Source organism: Silene latifolia, chromosome 1 (assembly GCF_048544455.1).
Source record: "Silene latifolia isolate original U9 population chromosome 1, ASM4854445v1, whole genome shotgun sequence".
Classification (NCBI taxonomy): domain Eukaryota; kingdom Viridiplantae; phylum Streptophyta; class Magnoliopsida; order Caryophyllales; family Caryophyllaceae; genus Silene; species Silene latifolia.
Genome location: NC_133526.1, coordinates 106,789,812 through 106,806,596, shown reverse-complemented (window position 1 = coordinate 106,806,596; position 16,785 = coordinate 106,789,812).

The window sequence follows — 16,785 nt, the reverse complement described above, 5'->3', positions numbered from 1 at the left end:
TATTTTTGATTTTTTGGCAGGAAGTCTCCCTTGTAAGTTGTCAGGGGCGTCTTACAATAATTGGAGGCCCAGTGCCACAAAGAAAAATGAGGCCCCAAATATAAATGCACACGTATTTATACTTCGAGGTTCGTATTGAATTTCATTAATAAAACTTGTAATACGGTGACCAAAAGGGGAGGCCCGGTTCCCACGCCCGTGGTTGCCCGTGGCCTTAGACACCCCTGTAAGTTGTAACACGCATATCCGTGAGATGTTTACGACGGGTCAAGTACTATTTATGTGGGTAAATAAGACAAAGTAGAATGATACTCCCTTGATACTCTCCTTTTGTCTTATCTACCCATGTAGGTAGTATTTGAGCCGTCGCAAACATGCGACGAATATAACTGTCACGAATGAAAATTGTTTTGTATGCTATTTTCTCCTAGTTAAGTAAGGATTAATAAAATAATAGAAAAACAATCAATGTTGATCAAACCAGGAGAGGTCACACTTTTCTGAAGTAATTCATTCCCGTAGAGATCAATTATGCGGTAAATATCGATTACCACCAATATTGGACAAATATGGTGATTAGGAGGCATTGGGTGTTGTCAAATTCAATGTTACAAGTCCTCTGAACTCGTGGATGACTGATTATCAAGAAGAAGAGTGTTATCAATATCCGCTTAACAAGTCCATCGATGAGAGACTAAAAGTTACGAACCTATTATTTCTGTTAAATCGAAAGGAAAACAACGTGGTGGTACAACTAAAGGAGTTTACAACCAGCAAGTCACAACTCATAAGCACACAATTAAGGGCGTGTTTAGATAACCAAAGTTGAGGGAAAAGGAGGGGATGAAGAAGGAGGGAAGAGAAAGGGAGGTAAGGGAAGTAAGGGAAGGGGAGGGCAAATAAGGAGTGGGTGTTTGGATACAATGGATCCCTCCAAATCTCCCTCCCTCCATTTCCCTCCACCATTATTTGCTATCCAAACAAGGGTTTTTAAATCTCCTACTCTCCCTCCCTTTCTTTTCCCTTCAAATCACTCAATCCAAACACACCTAAGAGTCTTTACCGACTTTATTTTTAATGAGGGCTTGTATAAGCTAAGTAGTTACACAGAATTTATTTTACATGAATGAACTGTTATGTAGATAGGTTAAACGATCATAATAGTCATGCAGACTATAATAGGGTAATAAATTTCGAAGTACAGAATATTGCAGTGATGTAACATAGTAAGATTTTTTAGTGTAAGTTATGAGTATATTTTTGGTGGTTGTTTTTTTTTTTGACAACAATAAACCAATTGTATTAACGAAACATACGAGTATATTTTTGGAGGTTGTTTTTTTTTGGGACAACAATAAACCAATTGTATTAACGAAACAAACACATATACATAAAAGTGCTTAGCCTGTAGCCAGACTTACAGACCAGTAAGGATAAATTACAAGCAAATTGCAGATTTCTCGAAAAGAATTACGCACGCAAATTGGTACTAGCAAAGACCTTGCCTGAACGGAAGATAGTTTACGACAAGAAACCTGAAAACATACATAGCTGAAACCCGCAGAATGAGCATGCCGCATAGCTAGCAGAAGTGCTCTAGTATAGGCAATAAAGGATAATTTGAGCGGAGAACATTGACTGTAGAAGTCCCGGAAACACAATCAGAGAAGGAACAAGCGAAACAATTCTTTACTGATGATAATCTTTGAGTTGAAACATAAACCCAGACCGCTTCATGAGGAATTGAAGATGAACCTGCAGCCAGATAAGGCATATTGGACAAGTGAGAGGAAACAAACAGCAAAGACCAAACCTGAGGTAACTGGTTATGGGAAGCAGCCAGTTGATCTCAAGGCGACATATATATCTTGGACCATGGGGCTGTCCTGAAAAACCACTGAGTTCCGTACAGTCCAGATGGCTTGAAGCACATAGTAAAAGCGAAGCATACGGTTGTCCGGCGTAGACGTAGTTGAGTGACGTTGAAGGTAGGATATTAAATCCGCAAGCCACGTGGTGAACAGGGTAGTAGGATTTGCTAAAGAGTTAATTCCAAGCCCAGAAGATTTCCAGATATGTTGAGTAATCATACAGGAACGAAATAAATGATCTGAAGATTCAGGTGAAGAGTGACATAGGTGGCAAAGAGGACTTATTTGCACACCCCTTGAGATCAAATTGACATTGGTGGGCAAAATATTGTGTGCAAGCCGCCACAGCAGAAGCGAGAACTTTGTTGAAGCACATCTGCCACACATATTTCCAAGGGAATTTATGAGCAAAAGATTGAATACAGCGAGCAGCGGATAACTGAGACCATAGAAAGAAATAACCAGATTTAGCAGAATAATGGCCATCTTCCGTAAACTCCCAGTAGAGGAAGTCATCAACGTCCATCACAGGAGGCTCCATAGTTATAATTTCCTTTTCACAGTGAAGGGAAAATTAATGGAAGACCGCGGTTGGATTCCAGTCACCCGAATCAAGAAGAAGCGATGCTAAAGGAGGAGGTGGGTTCGGTACAAGTGGGCTAACAGAAGATATCTCGCCATTAACCCAACAAATTGACCAAAGATTAATTAACTTACCATTTTCAATCTTCCAACAAATGGCTTGTGTAGATGCACTGACTGCACGACAAATGCCGGACCATAAATATAATGGTTGCGAAGTTCGAGACTTGATAGCAGAGATAGGCAAGTCTCGTCCATATTTCGGAATCCAATACCTTGCGATTAAGCCTGATGGGTGAGAATGTATTCGCCAGAAATTTTTAAGAAGCAAGGCTTGACCTAAAAGATAAGTATTTTTTATGCCAAGACCACCATATTTCAGAGGTGCTTGCAGAACATCCCGCGAAGCCAGTGAATCAAATGCCGGTTCCAATCATTCTGCCACCAGAATGCCGTAATCAGAGCATCAATCTTACGACATATTCCAAGAGGGATAGGCACAGTAGCCAAAATGTGGTTAAATAAGGCAAGCAAAATTGCAAAGATGATAATAAACTTACTCGGTTGGCTTAGATGAAGTGTTGACCAGGAGGCTATGCGTGTTGTAAGCTTGTCAATAAAAGGGTGGAAAAGCTCAAATCTTTTATGAGGGATGTTAATAGGCACACCCAAGTGATTGCCAAAGGAGCTAGCAGTTGTCATCTTCAGAATAGAAGTCAAATGCAACCGAAAGTCGGATGGGGCGTTAGGGTTGAATTTGATAAACGACTTATTCACGTTTATAATTTGCCCCGAAGCGAGTTCAAACTCCTTAAACAAGTCACGCAAAGCCTCAAAAGAGGAAGGAGTAGCTTTGCAACATAGAAGGGCGTCGTCAGCGTAAAATAGATGAGAAATAGTAGGGGCATATCTCGAAATCTTCAGACCTGTAAGAGAGCTTGATTTGCTTTAACCAGGTGCCGCGAAAGAACTTCCATACAAATAATAAAAAGATAAGGAGATAAAGGATCACCCTGACGAAGACTACAAGAAGAACGGAAAGATTCAGAGAGTTCCCTATTAATAAGAACCCTATAAGAGACCGTTGAAATACATTCCCAAATTAAGACGGTAGAGAAACCCATGTGCCGCATAACCGCTATAAGGAACGTCCATGAAACTGGAACAAAGGCCTTATTCATATCAAGTATCAGCACAGCGTAACAGTTAGTACCCTTTTTGGTCTTATCAATATAATGCATTATCTCATGCGCAATGATGCAACTATCAGACATAAGACGCCCTGGTACAAATGCTTGTTGAGTATCCGAGATAATCGAAGGAATAACCAATATAAGCCGATTTGCAAGACACTTGGAGGCAATACGATAAATGACATTGCAAAGGCTAATTGGATGGTTGTGATAAACCAGCTCAAGGTGCTCCACTTTAGGAAGGAGCACAATATGTGTATTATTCCACTCCTTGAACATAACGCCGGTATTGAGAAAATGTAAAATAGACGAAGTCACGAGATGTCCAACCTGAGGCCAAAAAACCTGGCAGATGCGAGGTGTAATACCATCCGAACCAGGTGTTTTCGACCCATCCATAACACGAAGGGCAAGAAAAAAATCTCCTTCCGTAAAAGGTGAAGTCAATAACGAACATTCGAAATGGGTAAGTGAAGGGATTTCCAGCGATGATAGAAAGGTGTCAACATTATCAGGTGAACAGACAAGGGATTGGAGTAGAGAGGTGCCCAGGATATTATGGAAATAAGAAAGGACTTCAGTTTCAATATCCGTTGGGTCGTGGAGCCAGTCCCCTACAGGGGTTCGAAGAGCAAGCAACCGTTGCTTGATAGACCGTTGCTTAACTTTATTAAATAAAAAGCGAGTCAGGAGCCCATCCAAAATTTCTTTGCGAAGCTTCACACGTTATTGAAGCCCGTAATCATGCTGCTTAGTAATTAGCAGAAGATGATTGGACCTCAAACCTTGATAATTACTAGTAGACTGAGAGTCTATAATAGATGCAGAGGAATGATCAAGATCATATTCAATCGAGGACCAGTTTATGCCATAAGAAATTCGATGCTTAATAACCCAATTCAAAATAGCAAACCGAGGCGCGGCCAACTTTTGAGATAACACATACAGGGAGGAGCCAACCATAGGAGTATCCCACGCAAGAGATACTAGATCGATAACTTCTGGTATTTGAAGACACCAATTATCAATACGGTAAGGCCGTCTATAAGATTTTGAAGGCTGAAGGATACGGAAAATAATCAGGGCATGATCAGAAATAAGGATAGGTGAATGCAGAACAGAGGTATTTGGGAAAAATTGAAACCAATCCTGTGTTGCGTATGGACAATCAAGATGCACCATGATACATAACTGTGGACATGAGCCCACCTACACGCTAGTCTGTGGACATGCAGCAGTCAGAAAGCCACGCTAGGCGGAGTAATAGATGCTTTCGACCGGATCATTTTAGATCGGTCGATTTCGTCTCGGCAAGGGTCTCGAAACGATGCAGAGATGTTCGAAGTCGCCACCAAGCAATTATGTGATGCCTGGAAACCGTTCGAATCCACTTTATACCTCGTTCAATCAAGACAAAAAGCGTTGCTTGACATAGGTACTAAAGATAAGGAATCGTTCCTCTTTAGCATCCTATCGCTAGAATGACTCTCGTTCGCCCTGGATAAGGTCGTCTACTATCCAAAGTTTCAGAGTAAGAGGTGAGGGTACGTATTGGGAAGCCCTTTAATCGGACACCCAATCCCGCCCGCGGTAGCGGCCTTTAATAATCGATCTTGGTTGGTTGAATGCAAAAGTTCATAAAACGGGTATATGAATGAATGCGCATCCACAAGTTTAAACCTAACATGTGAAATTTGCTATGTCGGTTGTTTATCCAAATATCAAGTAATTGATGTCGAGTTGGATTTAATGTTGATTTGCATGCAAGACGGAAATTAAACATCCATTTACCGAGTTAGGTTTATGGTGCATAACGTGTTCCATTTGTCTTAAAAAAGTGTTTTGTAAATGCAAAGTGTATAATGTGGACTCGTCAATCTAATCCGTCCTGCATTCGGGTTAACCGAAGTCGGGATCGTCCTAGACGAGTGCTGGAAAGGAAACACGACCTGCATCAAGCAGCCTATTGAGGCGCGAGCCATAGGGTGATGCAAGGGAGCCTGCCGAGATTTGAAAACTAGAAATCAGAGGGCCTGTTTCGGCGCGAGACAGGTGACGACTTAAAGATGTGTCTCTTGGTTGCTGAAAATGTTTGTGAAATCGTTTGTAAAAGGGTGTTAGAACCCGTTTTGTTGAAAAAGGTCGTTGAGACCGCTTTTGTGCTAATATGAAGAACAGGACTTGAATCATCATCATTATGTTGATAATATTCGATGTCGAGTTTGGTTTTGCAAGCTTGACATGAATAGTTTTGTAAGAAAAGATGCAAAAAATATTTGATATGAACTAAATATGTTAAGTTCATTGCTTTGTAAATAAAGTGTAAAAATATGCTTGATATGAACTAATTATGTTAAGTTCAATGCTTTGTAATTAGTCAAAATTCATCATCGTACTCGGATTAAACTGCCATGGTATGTAGAACCAAGGATAATTGTGCATGTATGACTAATATGGTTGTTTTGAAAATGTAAACAAATGAATTAAAGGCTTTCAAATACCCTTTAAAATGTAATTAACCAAATATTATCACCAAAATACGGATTAAAGCGTCATGGTATAAGGAACCAAGGGTGAATATAATTTATGGTTAAAAATGTTTATCATAAAAAAATGATTTGAAACGGTAAAAACCGATTGTAAAATGAAATGAAAATGGAAAAAATGAACTTAAACACATTTGAGTTCTGACTTGGGCAGCCAGTATAGGCGCGAGCGACCTAGTTGTGACTAGGGGCTTCTGCTTCAGGTTAAAACTCAGTTTTGGCTTATTCAATCCGTATTTTGGACCATGTTATGCATATTTTAGCATGTTAAGATCATAAAAACAGATAAAAGAACATGAAAGAAGAGGAGTAATTACACCCTCATACTTACATGCTAGGTTGCTTGACGAGAAATTGACGAAAGTGTAAAAAGTTGTTAGGTCGGAAAACTCGGCTTAAAACTATTTTTGTAAAGTAAGGAGTGTTGCTTTGTTTAGTGATGGTGTAGTTGGTCAAAATGGTCGGTCTAGTGATTTAATGCACGATGACGGTACCAAACATTGTGTAAGGCTTGTATTTTCGATCGGTAGGTCAAAAATACGTGTCGTTTGTTGACTCGGGAAGTCGAGGTCTAAAATTTGAAGGGAGAAAAGAGGGGGTGGATGCTCGCGTACCTTCAAATGGTGGCATTTGAGGGATATTTAAAGAGAATTGTGTGGTTGTGTGCGTTTTGAGCGACGTGTCCATATAGGCTACTCGAAGAGGCGCGAGCATGTTCGCGGGTCTTCGAGCTGTCTTGGTACTATCACGCATTTGGAATCATGGTTTGTTCTATCCTAGGTTTTGGATGTCATGATTGTTGTACTTGACCATCAAGTATACTGTGTATACTTAGCATGGAAGGTTTATGATGTTTGTTTTTCGTGTTTGACTCGTTGTTGGAGTCGGGATTTGAATTTCGAGTCGGTTTTTGGTCCGGTGTCGGTTTTGACTCTAGTTAGTGTCATTGCGACCCCTCGTCGTGCATAAAACACTCCATGTATTTTTGAAATGTTTTGAAAATTTTTTGTTTTCGAAATCGTTTTGAGTTTTCCGACGCATAGTTATACATATTGTCGATCAAACGTAGCGATTACTAAGCATGTTGTTGTCCGATAATCATTGGGTGTTTGTTAGGGATTCAACAGATACTGGGTGTCTACAGAGACCCCACTTTGACTGAGGCTTGGACAGGCGAAAGCCAAAGTACTGCCCCCAGGTCAATCGAAGCTTACAACCCGGAGACCGAAGCGACGTCGAGGCGGCTCGAAAGGATTCGGGCCAAGGACCTGCCATCGGGTAGGGCGACGTCAAGGCGACTCGGGGATTCGAGTCAAGGACCTGCCATTGGGAATATTTTAGAGTCTATCGACTGCCAGTGCAGGTCGTTTAAAGTTCGTGACTACATATAAAGGCTCGCCAGCCATATGAAGGAGTCATACCTGAGGCATTTTCAGGATAGGTCCTTGAACTGTTTCTTGTTTGCGTGCAAAGGCTCGCCAGCCGTTGGGGTCGAGTAATCGACTGCGGGAAATAACCGGATTTTATCGGGCTTATTTCAAGAAGTTGGTGTGTAGAGACTTGTTCGTCATTTGAAGGTTGAGTGATCGACTGCGGGAAATAGCCGGATTTGTCGAGCTTATTTCGAGAGGTGGTTGAGACTTGTTTGTCGGCTCCGTGGGGAGGTCTGTGATATCCTGCTAGGGAATTTCGGTGCTCAAGAGGGGTGTTTGCGGTGCCAGAAAGAGGTAGGCTTTTTGTAGTTTTAGCCTGGCTCTAGTGGATAGCGGCCCTTATTATCGTCATTCGTAATTTCGAATTTTCAAGAGGAGTAACATTTTTTATTGCCGTCGCTCAAAGTTTGTAGAAATAGGGAATGTGAATTCCGCCATTTGTTATTTTGTTTGGAAGATAACGGTTTTTAATTCCGTCATCCTACGGCTTGAAATTTGTGGGAAATAGTGAATTTGAATTTCACTATTTTGTTTTTTGTTTGAAAATAACGGTTTTTAATTCCGCCGTTTGAATTTTGTGAAAATAACGAATTTCTGTTCTGTTATTTTGTTTTTCTTGTGAGGAAAACGACAGTTTTTAATTCCGTCGCTTGAATTTTGTGAAAATAACGAATTTAAAGTTCCCTATTTTGTTTTTTTTTTTGTGAGGAAACAACGGTTGAGCAAATGGAGCACGGGTGGGATCCATCATGGTTAGTGCTTGGCGAGATCGTCCAAGCTTTGGACAAGACGGGTTCTTGTGGAGAAGCTCCTTTGTTTGGATCTCCGAGGATCCTCTAAGTATGGCTCATGGAGAGGCTAAGGTATGTTGAGCCTCCGATTGACGCTTCTTCTTACTCCTTCCGTCACCTTACTATGAAGAAGAAATTGTATTAGCTTTGCGTCCACCGAGGCCCATTGGACCTCGAAATTGGTGGAGGAGGGTGGTCCTCATATCCGTTGGGTGGTGCCGTGGTGGCACTTGAGGTCCTTTACGGGGTTGCCCGCTCCGGCCGCTTGTTCTTGCTCTTTGATGGTTGTGGGCTTGAAGGTTGCTTCGTTCATCTATCCGAAAAAGGTTATGAGGCAAATGAGCCGCCAACAAAGGGTGCGCGCCCAAGATACTCTCGTCCAAGAGAGTGTTTTTCGAAACTACGAGCTTGTGGAGGCTTTCGAGAGGTGGTGGGCCACTCGGCTGACTTGGGATATACCAAACCCCGCTTCAACGACATGGGTGACTCCCGCTTATGTCAAGTGGTCAAGAGCTCAAACCTTGGAAGAAAGGTCCAAGTTTCGTAAAGATGAAGTCGTCGACTTGAAGTATAGTGAGGTTGGCAAGGCCAACCGTGCCTTCTTTGACGACTTTGCTGATGACGTTAGCCCGGATGTGGTGAGGTCACCGAAGAGGAGGAGCTTGGTTCCCAAAGAGATGATGAGCCGCATGTGGGCTCAGCTTGGGCCAAGTATTGGGTCGTGTAAGAGCCCGGGTGCCGTTGCCATTGAGGATCCATTCCGAAGAGGAAGTCCATGCTAGGCGGACTAATAAGAAGAACAAGGGGAGGATGTACCCCGAGGGAAAAGGCAAGGTTAGAATGGAAGAGTGAAGACCTCCATTACCCATTTTGTTTTTATGTTGTATTAGTGTTTGTGTGTTTTTATTATGTTGTACTAGCTATGTATTTGTGTTTTTGTGCTAGTATTACTATGTAAGATGTCTTAGTCGACACTCTAGCTTGGCAAGTGGTGGACTTGCTTTGCTTTATTTGTTGTCAAGTTTGTAATCCTTCTCATTATTAATTAAATAAGAGTTGTGAACGCTTGTTGTTTCTTCCATCCATCTCGTAAAGACAATTCTGTATGAATTATTCTAAACTTTGCACATGTGAAGGGGATTTTTGTGGGAAGGGAGAAAGACTCTTTTTTGTTCTTTCTTTTTGTAGAAAAGGGAATGCTTCCCCCCTTTTTTGGAATTTGTATAGGTGATTGTGTTTTTTTTTTGTGTATGGATGGTTGTATCCTTCTTGTGTAAGAAAGGATTGCCTACGTAGTCACCTGAAGAGGTGAAATCAAACCATGCCCGTAGTTCAAATGTTTTGTTTGATTGTTTTGGTATTGTGGTTATATCCCTCTTGTGTAAGAAGGACTGCCTACGTATCCACCTGAAGAGGTGAAATCAAACCATGCTCGTAGTTCAGGTGTTTTGTGTGAGTGGGTGTAAATTTTTGTTTCGGGCGTTGTGGTGGTATCCTTCTTGCATAAGAAAGAATTGCCTACGTATCCACCTGAAGAGGTGAAATCAAACCATGCTCGTAGTTCAGGTGTTTTGTTTGAGTGCAAATGGATGTTGCGTTTGACAAATCAAAGGTTGTTTGAAACATGGGAAGGTGCCGTAACTTTGACTCGATTAAACATGCAACTTCAAATCAGAATGTTTTGAGGAATTGACTTAACAGGGGGATTGCGGTCACTAGTCATGAAACTAGGGAAACGTTGTTGTTTGTTAAGGTTCAAGGGTAGTATTTATTTAGTTGGTCTAGGTTGGTCAGGTTTGTGAAATCCTCCCCGTCTAGGTTACTCAATCTCACTGCGCCCCCCGAAAGGATTTTCTTGACCAGTTATGGCCCGACCCAATTCTGTTTGAAATTCTTCCTCGGATCGACGGGTAATGGTGGTGCTCGAATCGACTTGAGGACCAAGTTGCCTTCTTTGATGTTTCTGGGTTTGACTGTTTTGTTGAATGCTCGTTGTATACATCGTTGGTATAGCTGGACGTTGTGCAAGGCGTTGAGTCGCAGTTCATCTAGGAGTGTGGGTTGCTCGAACCTCCGATGAGTCCATTCCGCCTCAGGAAATTGACTTTCTAGTAGGATGCATAGAGATGGAACTTCCAACTCCACTGGTTGTACTGCCTCCATACCGTATGCTAGGTAGAAGGGCGTTGCTTCTGTTAGTGTTCGAATGGAGGTTCGGTATCCCCAGATTGCGAAAGGGAGTTTGCTTGGCCAATCGCGGTAATTTTCCTGCATTTTCTTGATGATTGTTACAAGCGTTTTGTTTGCTGCCTCTACCGCTCCGTTGGTTTGGGGACGATAGGGGGGATGATCGGTGTCGTTTGATTTTGTATTTGTCCAACAAGGCTTGTGTTTCAGCCCGGAAGTGGAAGCCTTGGTAGCTGATGATTTCACGGGGTACCCCATATCTGCAGATGATGTTGTCCTGGATGAACTTGGCCACTTGTTTGGCGGTCAAGACTTCATAGGATTATGCTTCTACCCCTTTGGTGAAGTAGTCGATTGCGACGAGCACAAAGCAATGTCCTTTGATTCCTATCGGGTTGACTTTTCCGATGATGTCGATGCCCCAGGTCGAGAAAGGCCAGGGTGATGTCATGGTGTATAAAAGGGATGTGGTATGTGCTGTATGTTGGCGAAGATTTGGCAATTGTGGCAATGTTTGATGTAGTTTCTGCAATCGGCTTCCATGGTGGTCCAGTAGTAGCCTAACCGCATGATTTTTCGGGCTAGCATCACTCCGCTCATGTGAGGGCCACATTCTCCATCGTGGACCTCTTCCATGACTTTCTTGGCTTTGTGGTGATCAATACAAAGGAGAAGGATCCCCTGGGGTGTTATTTTGTATAGTCGTTCTTGGTTTATCACGAATTGTGATGTATGTAAACAGATGGCTCTTTGTCTTCTTGTATCAGAGTTAAGAGGGGTTTTGTAGTGGAGGATGGCTTGGTACAAAGGTTCGACATGGTTTTCCTCGTCGTTGTTGATGGCGCAGATGTGAGTCAGTTCGCTCCTTGTTTCGACACATAAGGGCATGGATGTCATGTCGCCGGGTATGTTGACGAGCAAGGCAAGTTTTGCTAGGGCATCAGCAAATTGATTTTCCTCCCGTGGCAAGTGGAAATAGTCAATTTGGTCAAAGAATTCGGCCTCCTGGTTAATTTTTGCTTGGTAGGGTGCTAAGCCGTCGCTTTGGATTTTCCATGATCCGGACACCTGATTGATGATGAGTGAGGAATCGCCATGGACCCTCAATTTTTTGATGCCAAGTGTTATGGCTGCTTGTAGGCCGATGAGACATGCTTCATATTCGGCGGCATTGTCGGTGACGGCGAAGTCTAGCTTGACGAAGATCGGAACCTGTCTCCCTTCTGGTAATATTAGAAGGATTCCTACCCTGAAGCCTCTTAGGTTTGATGCACCATCGAAGTGTAGGTCCCATGCGTCGGTATTGGCACAAAGGATGTCTTCGTCAGGGAGTGACCATGTGTCGATCGTTGGATCCTCGTTGACGAGATTTTCTGCTAGGAAATCGGCGACTGCCCTTTTCTTGATAACCTTGAGGGGTACTAACTTGAGATCAAATTCGGATAGCATGAGTGTCCACCTCGACAGCCTTCCGTTTAGCACGGACTTTTCAAAGATGTATTTGACAGGGTCCATCTTGGAGTAAATGTGAACTGTGTAGCTGAGCATATAGTGTCGCAACTTCATTGTTGACCAAACCAGGGCAAGGCATGTCTTTTTCAGTTGGGTATATCTTGTTTCGTATTCGATGAACTTTTTGCTGATGTAGTAGATGCCTCATTCTTCGCCGACGATTGTTTGTGCTAGCATTGCTCCTATGGCTGTGTCGGCGGTAATCAGGTATAGGGATAAGGGAATTCCCTACTGAGGTGGCATGAGGGCATGAGGTTTAGATAGGATTTCCTTTATCGTGTCGAAGGTCTTTTGACAATCATCATCCCAATCGGTGTGATCGGAGGTTCGGAGCTTCTTGAAGATAGGTTCGCAAATCATAATAAGTTTGGCTATGAAGCGGCTGATGTATTGGACATGACCGAGAAATCCCCGAATCTCTTTCTCGTTCTTAGGCCGAGGCATTTGTTGGAGAGCTTTGATTTTGGTAGGATCAATTTCGATGCCCCTTTTGCTGACGACGTGTTCCAGGAGTTTTCGGAAGGTGACCCCGAATGCACACTTCAAGGATTTAGTCTCATGTTGTATTTTTGAAGGCGAGCAAAGAATTTTTGAAGGGCGCTGATGTGGTTGTCCCACTCTTTTGATTTGACGATCATGTCATCGATATATACCTCCAGCTCCTTGTGCATCATGTCGTGTAGGAGAATGGTGGCGGTTCTTTGGTAGGTTGCTCCGGCGTTTATTAGTCCGAACGGCATAACAGTGTAGCAACATGTACCCCACTGTATAGTGAATGTGGTTTTGTGCATGTCTCTCTTAGCCATCTTGATTTCGTTCTACCCAGGATACCCGTCCATGAATGATAATAGGAAGTGCTCGGAGGTGTTGTCTACCAGGATGTCAACATGTGGTAGAGGGAAGTCGTCTTTTGGACTTGCTTTGTTTAGGTCTCTGAAGTCGACGTAATCCTGAATTCTACCGTCTTTCTTGGGTACGGGGACTATGTTAGCCACCCAGTTAGAATATTCGGAAACTTTGATGAATCTGGCTTTGAATTGTTTGTCTACCTCTTTCTGTGCCCTGCAATCTCTCTGTTAATCCCAGGCATGTCTTTGTAGGACCATGCGAATATGTCCTTGTATTCGAGGAAGTGGTCGATGAACTGTTGTCTTTCCGAGCGGTCAAGGGTGGTCCCTATTCTAAGCTCTTGTGGTGCATTGTCGGTCCCTACGTTGATGGGTTTGGTCTCCTCAATGATGGGTCCTATGTTCACGTTTGTCGAGTTCTTTGGCTAGGTGAGTTGGGTAGTCACTCAAGTCAAATTCCTCATATTCGTTCAGAGTTGCATTGTAGTTAAATTGAGACGAGTCGTAAGCAAACTTAGCATTCATTTAGTCGACCTGAGCTAAACGCTCGGATAGGACAGACATCTCATGAGCAGTCAGAGGCGACACAGTAGAGGAGGTGGCCCCTGGAACAAGCTCCAGGTTGCTACCTTCTGCGAGAGTAGGGGTGACTTTAGTTGACTCAGCCTCTGAGGCAACCAGAAGTTTGTGATAAAACAGTGGAAAAGGGACTTTGACTGGGACGTCAGGAGTGTTAGGACCTAAGACAGACTCTGACTCAGGCTTGTCATCAGACTCAGACTTAGACTAAGTCTCGTCTTCACTTCCCTCTTTTAACATGAGGCCTTCTGCAGTTGTGAACTTGAGAATGCGGCCTTGACGGTCAGTCCATTTGACAACCTTCCTCCAGCCTTGGATAACTTTCTCGGGGTCAGCATCAGAGATTAAGGTGGTGGGATCAAACTGGTTGTCTTTGAGAGCAATTTTGATGATGTCCTCATAGTTGAGATGTTTGATGTTGTCTACTCCGAAAAGGAGACTCACGGCTTGCCCGTGTAGGCAAGGGGTCGATTCAGATTTGGTCGATGCAGCTTTGGCGTTGTCGGGGATGAAGTAGCAGTCTTGAAAGACTTCTACACCCGGGTGCCTGAGTTTTGCTATGGGGTCGTAGATTGGCTCAGGGAAGCCGTTGTAAATCTCGGATTCTCCCTCAGGGACGAAGTAGCCATTGAGGGTCAAGTGATAGGGGCGGAAGATGACTCCTTGCTTTTTGCGCTTCCGTACTAGGAGACCCATTTCCTGGATGTCTTCATCGGTCGGCTTGTAGCCCAGCCCAAAAGGTATGTTGGGGACCTTGGCCTACTTCAGAGAAGGCAAGGTGCTTTTTAGTGGGTTAAGAGGCAGGCCCGGGAAATAACCCTGACCATCAAGATGCGGTTGACTGTGAGGTTCGAGAATGGATCACAATCAAAAGGTGCTGATTCATCGGCTAGAGCATTAACAGCTTGGAATCCCCACATTTCGATGTCGTCCTCTTCAATAATTTGACAGGCTATCCCCTTTTTCATAACAGCTTTAATCGGGGATGCAGGGATTGTGATTGTTTTCCCGTTGAAGGGGACCCTGATTTTCTAATGGAGGGTTGAGATGACGGCCTTGGAAGCATGGATCCAGGAGCGCCCTAGAAGCATGTTGAATGAAGCGTCGATATCGACCACCTGGAAACTGGCTTGTCTCTCCAACGGTCCCGTTGCGATGGTCATGGTGATGAGGCATGCGACCTTACGACGAGTGCCGTCATAAGCATGAACTCCTTGATTGGCCGGGATTAAGTCAGCTTTCTTGATCCCCAGTCTATGAGCTGTTTTGAGGGGAATGATGTTGACTGCAGATCCGCCATCCACCCGAACCATGGGTACGTTCTTTTTTTAGGCACTGCACACTGATGTACAGGGCCAAGTTATGGTTGGCTCCGAAAGGAGGGATATCTTCGTCGGAGAAGATGATCGGGTTGTTTAGGTCAGGGACATCCCTGGTCATGTGAGATACCACTTCTTCGAGAGAGGAGGTAGAGGGCACTGTCAACTTCCCAAAGACTTTAAGCAAGGCTTGCCGGTGCTCGAAGGATGTGGCGATCAGTTGCCAAGTAGATATTTCGGCCTTGGCCTTTTGTAGTTGCCTGAGAATTGAGTTCTCGGGAACCCTAGGTTGAACGTCCATGTCCGGGACGATTTGTTCATTTGTTGTTAGATTATTTGTTGTGCTGTTTGGGTTCTGGTAAGGGCGTCCAGATCGGGTAAGGTGATCAATCTCTTTGGCTCGTTTGCCCATTCCCGAGACAATGTAGACATCATCTACGTCATCCCGCCACATACCGTTGATTTCGCGGTCGCGAGGGTACCTTGGAGGGGTATTCCTCGACGGATAGTTTTTGTGAGGGAAGCTTTTGTGGGAGTAGTTTTTGTGAGGTTGGTTATTGTGGGGTTGATTATTGTGGGGTGCATGCCAGAATGGTCGCGGGAGCAATCCCTTCTGGAATTGGGCATTTTGGGCGCTTGGAGGACCCTCCCTTGGGCGTGGTGCAGGAGTTGGTGGGATGAAAATCAGCCGGTGGTAAGCATCCTCAAGTCGGGTGATCCTTTCCGAGAAACTGGTTATGGCTTCTTCAACTTTCTGAAACATGGTGAGTATGATTGCGGCACTGAATACGAACATCCCGTCCGAGGTGTCCTTTTCAAAGGCGTTCACCTCATCCTCAATAGGCAGGATGAGGTGTGAGCAATCCAGAGTTGGCTCGTCATCGGAGATGGCGTGGATTCCTAAGGGGTTTGTCTTGTTGTTTGGTTTTGCTGGCGGAGGTAATGGTAATTCTCCTTTCTTAATCATATCTTGAATGGCATGCTTCAGCTTGAAGCAAGCTTCTGTGTCATGGCCTTTGCCTTAGTGATATTGGCAATAGGCGTTAGTGTTCGAAAAGCCGATTTTTCTTGCTTCATACGGGTCCGGATTGGGCCCGATTGGCCGCAGCTTCCCTTGGTCCAAGAGCCTTTTTAGGGCGCTAGTATAGGTTGATCCCAAGTTGGTGAATGTCCCCTCAAGACGCTCAGTTTTCTTTGTAGTTGGCTCAAGGAGGTTGACCTCGTCAATTTTGTTTGTTTGACTGTAGGGGTGAAATCTAGTTGATGTAGACCCGTGATAGCCTCTACCTGTGGTTTTGGCTAGAAGGCCCTTGTGTAGGGAATCATCGATACGAGTTCCGAGGATCTGCAGATCCTGGAAAGTTTTGATATTCTGATATCTTAGCAGGTTGGCATAAACTGGACGGAGGTTGTTGACAAATATCTCCACCAAGGTTTATTCGCTCGGCTTACTGACCAAATAGGTGCTCACCCTCCTCCTGTTGGAATATGTGTCCTCAACAATAGTGCGATCACATGTTTAAATCTCATATTAAGAATACGCAAGGGATGATTCATTTATACAGTCAACTGATCATCATTAATCGGTAATGATTAGCTAACTAGAGTTTGACATTACTGTCGTTTGACGGTGGTGATCAGTTGATCCCTTAAGGTCACACCTAAAGGACAATTCCCTTAATAGACAAATTGATTAATTGTATGACTATACGAGTTAATCAATTTCTTAAAATTGAACAATTCAATTGAGAGAGAGAATATTTATATCTTATTGTAATTGAATTAAATAAGATTTATTTTAGTAATAGAAATACTTTATTACTAAAATTGTTTATTGTTTTTGAAACAATTGAGATAAGAATGAATGGTTAATTATAATTACAATATGTTGTGAATTATAATTATATGACCCATTTTATTTATG